Raw genomic sequence first — 12,554 nt, 5'->3', positions numbered from 1 at the left:
CAGGCCATGGATGGAGCTACTACAGTGGGGATCGAACCCACTCTACCTGAACTGGCGCCAGCGCAAGCGATGCCACCCCTGTCAGCGGCGGATGTGCAAGTCAATCCACCTCCAGGGACCACTCCTCAAAGGAACAGGTCCCCAAAGGTCCCAGCCTTGGGGGTGAAGTATGGGGGAGACCCTGACCAACTCGGGGTCTTCCTGGTTCAAGTCTGGAACTACATGCAGGAGTATGGGGCCGAACTGGAAGCGGGAAAAGCCTGAATAAGATGGGTGTGTCAGGGCATTGATTAATCCCATGTTTGGTTCTGGGACAAATCACCCTGATTTAATTAGAGGAGATGGATCGTGGCCTCTCCAAGTTTGCAATATTCTGAAAAGAAACGCGAAGAAAAGTTATCTAATAAAACTCATTTATTTGTTATAAAGAAAATAAAACACCTCACTAACTAAGAAAAGTAATTGCTACATTTTGAAAGTAATTCAGGCCGGCTGCTTTCCAGCAGTCGACACCCCCGTGGCATGAGAACAAAGGAAAGGAGTGTGTGTAGCAAGTGAAAGAATGTGGACATGCGTAGTAAAATACTGATAAGGAACTTGGCAAACTACAGTAAGTCTATTAGTCCAAAAATAATGAAGCTCAGCTGGGAAATAAAAAACGCAGTGACAGGGTGACCATGGCTCTGGAGGGTGCAGTGGCTGAGTGGATGGTCTCCCTCCACAATGACAACACCCCCCCCCAACTGCGGAACTACGACACTTTATGGCAGCCCTTCGCCAATGGTTTGAGGATCCACTGGCAGAGCGCAAGGCTCGGACCCAGATGAAGGCCTTCACCCAAGGACGACGGTCGGTGTCTGCATACACCCAGGAGTTCCGAATGTTGGCATGCTGGATAGCCACATGGCCTGAAGACATCCTCATTGACTGCTTCAAAGATGGCCTCAATGATGGGAGGCAGAGCTGACATTGCGGCGAGATGGTGTAGCTTCCATAGGGCTCTATGGGAGTTCACCAAATTCCTTCTGCCAGAGGCTCCTGACGGACCTTAGCCACCTTGGAGGGGTGGTGAAGAAGAGATCCTGTAGATCACAAGGAGATCGCTAACTCCTTGTTTGATCCGGGGAAAAGCTCTCGTTCTGGCAGAAAGGAAAAGATGGCCATTGTGCGCTGTCCAAGGTTGTGACAGCCCGACCGGAGAAGAATGAGTGAAAATTGAGGAAGAACAGTGTGGTGACTAGGTGAGAACTTTCTAACTTCTGTTGAGGAATTTGTCCCTTTTAAAATTGGCTGAGTGTGCATCTAGAAACATCAATGCCATTTGCTTTCCAGGGTGTATTTCATAATACTCCAATGTATTTAAAATTTGACAATGTTAATTGGCAATTTATGTTATTACAACTAAAATATATGGACTTTGGGGAGAGATTTATTAATATGATTAAAGCAATATACCACAAACAATCAGCCAAGGTGATGGTAAATGGGGACATGACAGATAACTTTGATATTAAAAAAGGCACTAGACAGGGATGCCCACTGTCCCCGCTGCTATTTATATTGACTTTGGAAGTGTTAGCCAGGAATATTGGACAAGATGAAGAAATAAAATGAATGGAAATTAAAAAAGAGAAATAAAAGCTACAGGCATTTGCAGATGATTTGGTCTTCATATTAGAAGACCCTTTAGAAACCAGATCGGAGCTAATTAGAAAGATAGAAGAATGTGGGGAAGTTGCAGGACTGAAAATAAATAAAGACAAGACAAAGATTTTAGTTAAAAATCTCACAGATACAGAAAAAAGAGTGCTGATGGAAAGAATTAATATACAGATAGTTAAGAAAGTGAAGTACCTAGGAATACAATTAACAGCAAAATGTGTAACAATTAAAGAGGATAACTATGAAACTGATGTGGCAAATTAAACTAGACTTGGAGAAATGGAAAGATCTGCAACTGTCATTAACAGGAAGAATAGCTACTATAAAAATGAATATTTTACCAAGACTATTATATTTATTTCAAACAATTCCAATAAAACTGGGGAAAAATATTTTGAAGAATTAAATAAAATAATATCAAGATATATTTGGTTAGGGAAAAAAGCAAGAATAGGTTTGAAAATATTGCAAGACTCCAAAAAAAGAGGGGGCTTTTTTAGGCCTCGATACTTACATGGGTGAAAGAATGGATCAGCTTGAGACATATAAGATTACTAACTTTAGAAGGTCACGAACTTCAACTAGGTTGGCATGCTTTCTTATGGTATGGGAAGAATAAGATACATAGCTACTTTCAAAGACACTATGTTATGAATGCATTGTTATCAGTATGGCTTAAAATAAAAGAACAACACTATTTGAAAATACCAGTCTGGCTTTCCACAATGGAAGCATTGGTACCTCCAAATGTTATTAATATGGAAAAAATTGTAAGATATAAGGCCGTGATGGCAAACCTATGGCACGTGTGCCACAGGTGGCATGCGTAGCCATATCAGTGGGCACGCAAGCTCAACTCTGGGGCGCACCAGCTGATTTTCGGGCCTTCTGGGCCCACCAGAAGTAGGGAAAAAGGTTGTTTCATGCCTCCGGAGGGCCTCGGGGGGTGGTGGGGAAGGCCTGTTTTTCTCTCTCACCTGGCTCCAGAGCCTCTCTAGGAGTCTGGGGAGGGTGAAAATGGCCTTCCCCACCCCCCACCCCCGGAGGTCCTCCGGAGGCCAAAAACGGTCCGTTTCCAACTTCCGGTCCCACCGGAAGTTGGCAAACGGGCCGTTTCTGGCCTCCGGAGGGCCTCTGGGGGGGTGGGGAAGGCCATTTTCGCCCTCCCCAGACTCCTAGAGAGGCTCTGGAGCTAGGTGAGACAGAAAAATGGGCCTACCAGGCCATCGTGTGCCAGGAGCGGGGGAAGCGGGGGCGGGGTCACATGCGCTGTGGCGGTGCACATAGAATTATTTATTTATTTATTTATTTATTTATTTATTGGTTCAACTTGTATGCCGCCTTTCTCCGAAGACTCAAGGCGGCTTACAATGCATTTAAAAACCATATATAAAACATTAAAAGTTAAACCATTAAAAACAATTAAAACCCATTCACACCATTCATGGCTGGATCTCGCCAAATTGCAACAGCGAGATCAACGGCCCCGGGCCTGCCGGAAGAGCCAGGTCTTCACCGCTTTTTGGAAGGTCAATAGGGTGGGGATGGTCCAGACCTCAGGAGGTAACTGGTTCCAGAGAGCTGGAGTAGCCACAGAGAAGCCCCTCCCTCATGGGCCTGCCAGCCGGCATTGTTTAGCTGATGGGACCCTGAGGAGACCAACTCTGTGGGATCTTACCGGTCGCGGGGAGCTATGCGGTAGAAGGCGGTCTCAAAGATACCCTGGCCCTGAGCCATGTAGGGCTTTAAAGGTAATAACCAACACCTTGAATTGTGACCGGAGACCAATAGGGAGCCAGTGCAGCTCGCGGAGAGTTGGTGTAATGTGGGTGTACCTAGGTGCACCCACGACAGCTCTTGCGGCTACGTTCTGGACCAACTGTAGTCTCCGAACACTTTTCAAGGGTAGCCCCATGTAGAGCGCATTGCAATAATCTAACCGTGAGGTGACAAGGGCATGAGTGACTCTGAGGAGAGCCTCCTGATCCAAGTAGGGTCACAATTGGTGCACCAGGCGAACCTGTGCAAAGGTCCATTATGGGTGTGGGTACGCACGCAACCCCCCTGCCCCCCCTCCTGGCACGCGATGGCAAAAAGGTTAGCCATCACTGATATAAGGGATAGATATAGCATGGTGGCCAGATATGCAAATACAATCTCGTTATGAGAAAGATGCTACAATGTATGGTTTTAATAAAAAATTAACAGAATTGGACCAGATATTAACTGGAACGGATGAAAAACTGATGAAGAAAATATATTGTTACTGTATTAGGTATTAAACTTGAAAGTGAGCAGGTAAAGGAGACAATGATTGTCTGGGCTAAAAATTTTGGATATGCAATAGAATTAGATAAATGGCAGAAACTCTGGGATAGAAATGTTAAATTGACTATGTCAACTGCATATAAAGAAAATTTGTATAAAATGTTTTATAGATGGCATTTCGCACCGGTAAGACTGGCAAAATGTATAAAGATAGATCCACTAAATGTTGGAAGTGCAATCAAACACCTGATTCATATTACCATATGTGGTGGACATATTGGACGAAAATACATACTTGGTTGGAAAAAATGATAAAACAACACACAGACTTGCAACACACAGAGATATTTTTATTGGGCATTTTACTGGAAAAAAAATGATAAAAGGAATATATATATTTGATTTTACATGTACTAACTGCAGCCAGAATTGTATTTGCACAACAATGGAAGAATGATAAGATCCCGACAGATGAGAGTGTAATTAAGAAAATATTAGAATGTGCAGAAATGGATAGACTAATGTTTACTATTAAGGATAAAGAAGAAACTGAATATTTTTTGATATGAGACTTATTTTATCAATGGTTAGACAACAGAAACAGAAGTTAGAAATGGGGAGACATAAAAAGAGGAAATGTTAAAATGGAGAGTTGTTAAAGTAGATAATGTTAAATGTTATTATATTATCAATGTTATTATGATGAATACTACCATAAATATTTGGATTATGACTGCTTAAAAAAAACAATTGTACCCAGACTACACAATGTTTGATGGAAATAGAATTTTTATATGTTATATAAATTAAATAAATAAAACATTTTAAAAAAAGATAGTCTCAATGATGACATCTACCACACCTGCATCTCACATGGGGCCTCACACACCCTACAACACTGGTATGTGTTGGCAGATGAAGTGGAGAGCAAACTCGCCCAGGACCAATGCCGGGGGGCCGGAAGATGGGGCAAGTTCTTCCCTCCTGCACATAAAGAATACCCCAGGACCACAAAAAATGATGCCAAACCTAGACCGAGGTCCATGATGTGCTTCAGATGTGGGAAAGGGGGGTACTGAGCTGCAGCATGCCAATCCAGCAAGCCCAACCTCAGTGCCATGACAACTCCGGGGAAGAAGGCAATGAAGCCAGCTCCGAGGACCCGGGAGACAGTGCTGAAAGGCGTGGAGGTCGTAGAGTTCACCCCTCCTGGAGCTCCGACCAGCTTGGGTGAGACTGAAAGCAACGACGATGACCCCCTGCTAAGTCGATCTGTGGCCCCTGTAACCATTCTTGTGGAACTAGTGGCGCTCTCCTCAGGGACCCAGGGGAGAATGTTGGCTTTATTGGACTTGGGCTGGACTAGGTGTGTGGTTAGCCCTGAAGCCGTTGAAAAGCTGGGACTGAGACTCAAATGGCTGAGGGTGCCCATAGCATTTTGCCAGCTAGATGGGACCGTAGCTGGAGGGAGCCCAAATCACTTTATAATGGAACCAGTAGAAATAATAATGGGAAAGCATAAAGAGACTCTGAGTTTCATAGTGGCACTGGGGATGGAGAGGCCCCTCCTACTTGGACTGTCTTGGCTGCAGAAATGGAACCCTTATGTGAATTGGAGGAGAGGGCTTTTAAAGATTTGGCATAAAGTGGATAAGAAAGAGGAAAAGATCCCAAAGCCTGAGGGCAAAGCCTGAAACAAAGAGCAAAGGGAGCTGGGGGCAGTGGCTTGGGAACACCTGATAAGTTAGTCCAGAATCCCGAAGGAGTATTGGGATTTATGAGAAGTGTTTAGTGAGAAAGGCTCTGATGCGGTCCCGCCCCATTGCCCCACAGACTGCAGTATTGAAATCCTTCCCGGGGCTAAATTCCTGAAGCCTAAACTTTACTTGATGACTCCCCGTGAACTAGGAGAGCTTCACACCTTCATACACAAGAACTTAAAACATGGATTTATTCAGCCAGCAAGGCCACGAGTGGCAGCCCCAGTTTTGTTCCGGGAGAAGAAAGATGGGACTCTTCGTCTATGCTTTGACTATAGAGGACTAAATGCAGTGTGTGTAGAAAATGTCTACCCACTGCCCTGATGAAGGACATGTTGGCACATTTAGCCAAAGGCAAAATCTTCACTAAGTTAGACTTGCGGGAAGCTTACTACTGGGTTTGGATCAAGGAGGGCGACAAATGGAAAACTGTGTTTAATTGCCCTCTGGAATGTTTCCAATTCCGGGTGCACTGCTTCTGCAGTCACATGATCAAAATTTGGACATTTAGAAGCCTGTTCGCATTTAAGACAACAGGGTGCACTTCAACAACCCCCACTCACCATCTCTGCCCTTTTGGCCCTCTGCACTCTGCCACCCCCAGCTCTGTGACTAAACCACAGCTGCCACAGCCTGCCCCACATTGCAGTGCAAAGCCGCAGCCACTCCATCACGGAGGTGCAAAGCCACAGCTGCCCTAACCTGGCTCGGCGCTGCAGCACCAAGCCCCAGCTATCCCAGCTGCATCTGTCCTTGCTGCCCTGAATTCTGCAGCCCCTGCCATCCTGCATTCCACTGTCCCCAGCTGACCTTCACTGTCTTCTTGCTCCTGCTGCTGACAAGCTGCACCCAGCCTGGCCCTTTATAAGGCAGCTGCTGACCACACAACGTCTTCTTCCCTAGATTGCACATGGCCTTCCTGAGGCCTCATGAGGTTTCATCACGAGACCTCAGGAAAAAAGACACATGCAACCAGAAGCTTTGCACCTTGGTGCTGGATTGAGCTAGGGCAGCTGCAGGTTCACAAAGCGGAATGGGACAACTCACCACAGCCAACTCGCTGCGGCCAACTCACCATGGCCAACTCACCGCGGGACAACTTGTTCCAGGACAATTTAATGATTCAACTTAATTATTTAAAATAAATATTTTTTCTCATTCCAAACAAACTTATTCACTCCTTTTTGCCATTCCATCAACTGTTTATCACTTTTAAGCACTGGAATCATTTGAAACAAAAATAAAAATCTAGGTAGAACATTCATTTTAACTGCTGCTATTCTTCCAAGTGAAGAGAGCTGCAGTTTTTTCCAAGTGTCCATATCCTTTTGTACCTTTCGCCACAACACCTCATAATTGTTTTGGAACAGTTTTATATTTGAGTCTGCAACTTGAACTCCTAGATATCTCACCTTTGATACTATTTCAAAGCCTTCCTTCCTTTCAAGTTCTTTCTTTTGATCACCTGTCATGTTTTTAACTATCATCTTGGTTTTTTTCTGGTTCAGTCTAAATCCTGATACCATACCATATTCTTCTATAATGTCTTTCATCTGAATTATTGATTCCATCGGCCGTGTTAGGGTAACAACCAAATCATCTGCCCTTGTTCTGTAGTCCTCTTGCCTTATAACTATTCCATACAAAGTACTCGAGTCCCGTATTGTATTCAACAAGACTTCTAGAGTTAGAATAAACAACAACGGGGATAACGGACAACCTTGTCTTGTGCCTTTTTCTATACTGAAGTTTGTGGTTAAGCTTCCATTAATAATAATTTGTGCCGTTTGCTCTTGATAAATTGCTGAAACCGCCCGCACAAACTGCTCCCCAAAGTCCATCTTTCTTAAAGTCTTTAATAGAAAGTTCCAGTTCACTCGATCAAAGGCCTTCTCCGCATCCAAAAACACCAGCACTGCAGAGATCTGTTTATTCTTCTCAAGATATTCCAATAGATCTATAATTTGCCTCACATTGTCCTTCATATATCTGCCTTCTATAAATCCTGCTTGATCATGATGAATCACCTCTTGAATAACTGGCATTAATCTGTTGGCTAATACTTTTGCAAAGATTTTATAATCCGTATTCAGGAGAGATATTGGTCTAAAACTTTCCGGTTTTGTAGAACCTGCTTCCTCTTTCGGTATCAAAGAAACAAAAGCTGCTTTCCATGAAGGGGGTATTTTACCCCCTTGTTGTATGCTACAAAATAAATCTTTTAAGATGTTCAATCATTTCTACTTGTAGAGTTTTATAATACACTGCAGTTAAACCATCCGTTCCTGGAGCTTTAGCTGTTTTCAGTTGTTTAATAGCAGCAATAATCTCCTCAGCTGTTATTGGTAAACTCGTTCTTTCCTTTTGATTGCTAGAAATTTTCATAACTCTTTCATCTAGATATTTATTTATAAGTTCATTCTGTATATCATCTTTGGCATATAGTTTGGTATAATAATCTAAGAAGGCTTCTTTAATTAATCTTTGTTGAAAAACTTCCTTCCCTCCATACTCCATACTACCAATAGTCTGAGTACTCTGTTGTTTCCTCAGTGTGTAAGCTAACCACCTGCCCGGCTTATTAGCGTTGCAAAATGTATTATGGCAGAGGGGGTAGCCTCCCAACAACTCTCCTAAATTCGTGGATGTGCTCTTTAATGGGACAGCCCCTCTGCTTTAGATAGCTGAGCTCATCCTCTGCATACAGGTCTTCCTCTGCCTCCTCGAATCTGGCCTCTAGCAGTCGTAGGAAGTCATCTACATCTTGCAGTTGGGGGGCTCTCCTCTTGTGGAGGGCTGCTAGCCATTCCCTTGCTTCCCCCTCTAGCCCCTCTGCGATGGTATTCACCATAGCTCTGGGGGATGGGTAGAGGTGTCCATAACATTCTAGGTGGATCTCAGCTGAGTCAAGGAATAGAGCTAGCTGGTCTGAGTCCCCATCAAACTTTCCTCTGAACTGGGGCAGTTCACTCAGCACTGCTCCTCTCTCCCCCTGTTGGCCTCTGTAAGCTTGCATTTGATGTAACTGGCCCTCTTCCTCAGCTCTAGTTTGGAGGGAGAGAGGGGTTTGTCTACCCTGGGCAGCCTGCCTGCTGCGTGGGAAAGACACTGGTTGCGGCTTCTTTCTGATGGGTGAAGAAGGGGGGCTATGCTCCTGTCTGCTTCTCCTCACTTCAAAGGGATCCACTGCTCCTCCCCTCTCCTTTCGCCTGCATGACGGCCCCTCATCAGGAAGGGTGGCTTGGTCAAATTCCTTCCTTGGCTGCTCTCTGGAACTCCCCAGGGGCTTTGGAAGCCTGGCTTGTTTCCAGTCCAACCTCCACTCCACTCTTCCCAGCTCGCTCAGGGGCTTCCCCTTTTTCAGGGCATTGGGGTGGGGAAACTCGACTTCAGCTGCCTTAGAGATTAACTCCCCCCAATACTCATCTTTTCTTGCTTCCGTCGCTGAAGCAGGCATCTCAGCTTGGATGTCCGAGGGAGGCTGCACTCTGGCTGCAATTAGGCTTTCTTCAGATAGCTCGTCTTCGGCCATGGTTGCCTGATTTTCCCTCCCAGCACCCAAGACATCGAGGAGCTGTTGGAGAGTCCAGGATTCAGGAAACCTGGTAATCTTTACAGATTTTTAAAAGCAGTCCTAACTGTCTGTGAAGTTTCCGAAAGATGCCCTAATTAATTCATGAGCCATGATCCAAACTTCAAAGGAAATATATTAATTTATTAGGAGCACCATTCCGGCAATACTCGGATGCAGTTAGGACTGATCCTATGTAGATTTATGTTCCCCTATGACCCTCTCTCTCCCCTCCTCTCTGGCCATGTCATAAATCACATTCTCCAATTAACCACTTTGGCTGGCTGTGAAACCTAACACCCTCCTTCTGATTGCGGTGAGAAAGAATGTATGGAATTCACTTCAGTTCTCCCTCCCTCCTGCTCATGGCAACTTGAAAGCTTTGCAAGTTGACAGCTATTATGAAACGGATCGTTTCCCAGTGATCTGCTAGCTCCAGCTTCACTGGTTCAGTCAGGTGTGTGGTGTAAGTTCCCCCCACTAGAGACCCATCAACTTCTTCAAATCAAATTGGGTGGTTGAGCTTTTTGACTCGGATCCCTAATTTTAGGACTGTGGGTAGGTTAATCAGGCACCTCGTGCAGCCCGAATCTATTAGGGCTTGGAAAGTCCCTTGGGTCCTTGTTTTTGGGGCCGTTAGGCGTATAGGGAAAAGAAAAGGGTGGATGAGATTTTTCCAAGGACTTTAACCAACCATAGCCTGGTATGGATAGAAATTGAAATTGGAAAGACTGAGAGAAGATCATGGAGAGTAAATGAAAATTTGTTTAGATATGAAAAGAATGTAAATGAACTTAAAAAGCAAATGAAAGAATTTTTTGAAATGAATTTAAATAAGGGTACCCCTATTGAAACTGTTTGGGATGCGAGTAAGGCATATATGAGAGGGGTACTGATTTATATGAATTCTAAACATAAACTAAATCGACAAAAGAAAAGACTAGAAATGGAAGCAGAGATAAAGAAAAAAGAACAGTTACTTATAAAAAATCCAACAGATGAAAGAATACGAGGAGCTATAAAACTTTTGAAAGATCAATTCCATATGCTTATGGCAGAACAAACAGCAATTAATTTACAATTTGCGAAACATAATACATTCTGTAATGCCAACAAACCGGGCAGATGGTTGGCCTACACATTGAGGAAGCGGCAGAGTACACGGGTTATTGACAGTATTGAGAGTGGAGGGAAGGAAGTTTTTCAACAAAAATTAATTAAAGAGGCTTTCTTAGATTATTATATCAAATTATATGCTAAAGATGATATAAAGAATGGACTTATAGATAAACATCTAGAAGAAAAAAGAGTTATGAAAATTTCTAGTGATCAAAAGGAAAGAATGAGTCAACCCATAACAGTCGAGGAGATTACTGTCGCTATTAAACAACTGAAAACAGCTAAAGCACCAGGGACGGATGGATTAACTGCGGTGTATTATAAAACTTTACAAGCAGAAATGATTGAACATTTTAAAGATTTACTTTGTAGCATACAACAAGGGGGCAAAATACCCCCTTCATGGAAAGCAGCTTATATTTCATTGATACCGAAAGAGCAAGCAGGTCCTAAAAAACCTGAAAATTTTAGACCAATATCTCGTTTGAATACTGATTACAAAATTTTTGCAAAAGTATTAGCCAACAGGTTAATGCCAGTTATCCAAGAGGTGATTCATCATGATCAAGCAGGATTTATAGAAGGCAGATACATGAAGGATAATGTTAGGCAAATTATAGATTTATTGGAATATCTTGAGAAGAATAAACAGATCTCTGCAGTGCTGGTGTTTTTGGATGCGGAGAAGGCCTTTGATAGAGTGGATTGGAACTTTCTATTAAAGACTTTAAGAAAAATGGACTTTGGGGATCAGTTTATACAGGCGGTTTCAGCAATTTATCAAGAACAAACGGCACAAATTATTATTAATGGAAGTTTGACTACAAATTTTAGTATTGAAAAAGGAACAAGACAAGGTTGTCCACTATCCCCATTGTTGTTTATTTTAACATTAGAAGTCTTGTTGAATACAATACGGGACTCAAATTCTCTAAATGGTATAGTTATAAGGCAAGAAGATTATAGGACTAGGGCATTTGCAGATGATCTGGTTGTTACCCTAACACAGCCGATGGAATCAATAATCCAGATGAAAGACATTATAGAAGAATATGGTATGGTATCAGGATTTAGACTGAACCAGAAAAAAACTAAGATGATAGTTAAAAACATGACACAAGATCGAAAACAGGAACTTGAAAGTAAGGCAGGCTTACTTGGTGATTCGGAAAATACAAACCAGGAACACTCCACGGGGGAAACAAAAAAAGAAAAGGAAGAGAAGGAGTCTAGGGAAAGGGAGAAGATGGAGAGAGAAGGGGCTAGGGGGAAAACACAAATGGTAACAAGAAACACAAGTAGACTTAGACTAACAAAGAAAAACTAAGGGAAATGGGACGAGAATTGAAATTAATTTCAATCAATATAAACGGCCTTAATCTACCAACCAAAAGAACACATACTTTCAAAAAACTACAAAAATTAGACATAGACATTATCAATTTACAAGAAGTACATATCAAAAAACAACATCAACAGTTACTAGAAAATAGAAGACTTGGAATATTATTCACCTCACTATCAGATCAAAAAAAAAGAGGCATTGCAATATACATTAAAAGCCATATTCAGGCAAAACAAATCTACACAGATGGAGATGGCAGGATACTAATGATAGACATTAAGATGGAGGCCCGAAATATGCTACTGATATCAATATATGCTCCGAAATATGCTTCAAAAAAATACATAATAAAATTAAAGAATTAGATTACGAACATATATGCATAATAGGGGACTATAATGCAATCGTGGATATGGATTATGACTACCAAAGTAATAAAAAAAATAAATCTAGGAAAAAGACACTACCCGACACCTTTAAGGATATGATTCAAGAGTTACAACTGAAAGATGCATGGAGAGAATTGAATAAAACTAAAAAACAATATACATATTACTCAAATCCCCACCAGTCCTGGTCCAGGCTAGACATGGCCTGGATGACTGCAGAACTAAGAGAAAACATAAAAGAAATCGAAATTACACCGAATGTATGGGCAGACCATAGTCCTATAACAATAGTCTGGAAAGGCCAGCAAAAAAGAGGAAGATGGATGATGGACAGAGAGATCATCAAAGATAAAGAATACATAGAGATGATAAAGAAAGAGATGGAGATATTCTTCCAAATCAACAAGAGGGAACAAACATCATTGCAAGTCCTATGGGAT

This window comes from Pituophis catenifer, unplaced genomic scaffold (genome assembly GCF_029215685.1).
Source record: "Pituophis catenifer annectens isolate HBS135680 unplaced genomic scaffold, rPitCat1.0.hap2 SCAF_5, whole genome shotgun sequence".
In the NCBI taxonomy this organism is placed as follows: Eukaryota; Metazoa; Chordata; class Lepidosauria; order Squamata; family Colubridae; genus Pituophis; species Pituophis catenifer.
This window is presented reverse-complemented; position numbering follows the sequence as displayed.